Below are 1,974 nucleotides of genomic sequence, written 5' to 3'. Positions count from 1 at the left end.
ATAATCTGAGGGAATGTAACATGAACATAGTGCGGGAGCAGCTGAGGGATTTGCTTCAAAATATGATATCATCACAATACTATTTAAAGAAAGCGACGTCTACTTCTACTAAATGAATCGTAGCACAAAATAATGATCCACACAGTTGGCAAAATAACACGGTCACTGGCTGCGCTTTGGAGTTATTGATTGATAAACATCAAGTCATGATATTTTCTTTTCTCCAAATTGACACTGACTGTATGCAGTGTTTTGGAAGCTAAATCCTTCATATGATGACAGCAAAACATACTAATACATCACGTGTTGTTATTAGCACACATTTTGTTGAATCAGTCGATCATTTATTTGTATCACGTTGTAACCCATTTCATACACAGATGCTTCACATGTCGGCAAAAAAAAAAAACAGAAAAATTAGGTGCATTACTACACAAAATAAAACCAACATAATAAGATCCAAATAGATACATAAGTTCAAATAAGTAAAATGAAATTGCAGCAGATTATAACACAAAATAAATAACATCATGGATAAAAAAAGTTTTAAACTATGAACACAGAACAAAGAAAGAAAATAAATCCTACTTAAAAGCAGTGTTTTAGAAACATGGGTTTTAAAAGTACAACGTGTTTCAAATCGCTCTCAGACTTTCTGGAGAATCTTCCGTTATAGCCTTGAGCGGTAAGAGTTGCACAGCAACAAATCTGGATTACAGATGTGTTAAAAGAGTGACACATGTTTTCCAGGTGAACGCCAGGCAGGCAGCGTGTCAGAGTTTCTGTGTGTGAGTGAGAGAGTGCTTCCTGCTTCATGTGTGCGCTGCATTACCTCATCCAGAGGCAGCTTGGCTTCCCAGGTCATTAAAGTTCTCTGCTTGCAGACAATAGCATGACCCGCTCAGCTGTGAGCGCGCTTTGTGCTGCGCCTTCCTCTCCAGAAACCTGAGTCCACACATGCAGATTACTGTTACTGCTGCTCGTGTGTGTGTGTGTGTGTGTGTGTGTGTGTGTGTGTGTGTGTGTGTGTGTGTGTGTGTGTGTGTGTGTGTGTGTGTGTGTGTTGGAGGGGTGGGTCTCTGTGTATGTAGGGATGTACGATATATCGGTGGTAGTAGTAGTAGATATATCGCAGTCATATCGGTATTATCGGCCGACGTTAGTCATTTTTTAATATATCGTATTGTCCGATCAGTGTGTGTGTCGTGTGGTGGTGGTGTAGGTAGGGCTGGGCAATATATCAATATATTATCGATATTGTGATATGAGACTAGATATTGTCTTAGAGTTTGGATATCGTGATATGGTATAAGTCTTGTCTTTTCCTCGTTTTAAAGGCTGCATTATAGTAAAGTGATGTAGTTTTCTTAACTGACCAGACTGTTCTAGTTGTTCTCTTTATTTGCCTTACCGAGTTATTATATCCACATTACTGATGATTATTTATTTAAAAAAAAAAACATGGAAAAGTCTTGTGATAAGATCATGGATCGTGATCCTGCCTGAAAAAAAATAATCATATGATATTTTTGCCATATCGCCCACCCCGAGGTGTAAGGGGCTTAGAGGTTTGCTCTTTGAGACTGCAGGCTCACATTAAACATTTAACAACTCAGCAGTCCTGAACGCACCTCTAATTATAGAAGGCAGCTCTCAGCCTGATTCTCTTTAACTCCACCTTTGACTGTGTGTTCGTGTGCGCATGTGTCTGTACACGAGAGTGTGTTAATGAGAGTCAGTGGGAAATAGAGAGATAGAAAATAAATGCTATATCTGGGCGTCTGAGTAGTGAGCACTCGCTTACCATAGTGGAGACTAGGCCTGCACGATATGAGGAAAATCTGCGATGTGCGCTAACATTGTTCAATATAGCGATGACGATACGACTTGTGATAAATAAACAAATATTAAAGTATGCATATTAGCTATACAGTTCCTATGTCTTTCTGCTTTAATAATGCTAACATAGACCCC

Source organism: Poromitra crassiceps (assembly GCF_964638095.1).
Source record: "Poromitra crassiceps genome assembly, chromosome: 11".
Taxonomy (NCBI): Eukaryota; Metazoa; Chordata; class Actinopteri; order Beryciformes; family Melamphaidae; genus Poromitra; species Poromitra crassiceps.
Note: the sequence above shows the minus strand (reverse complement) of the source record.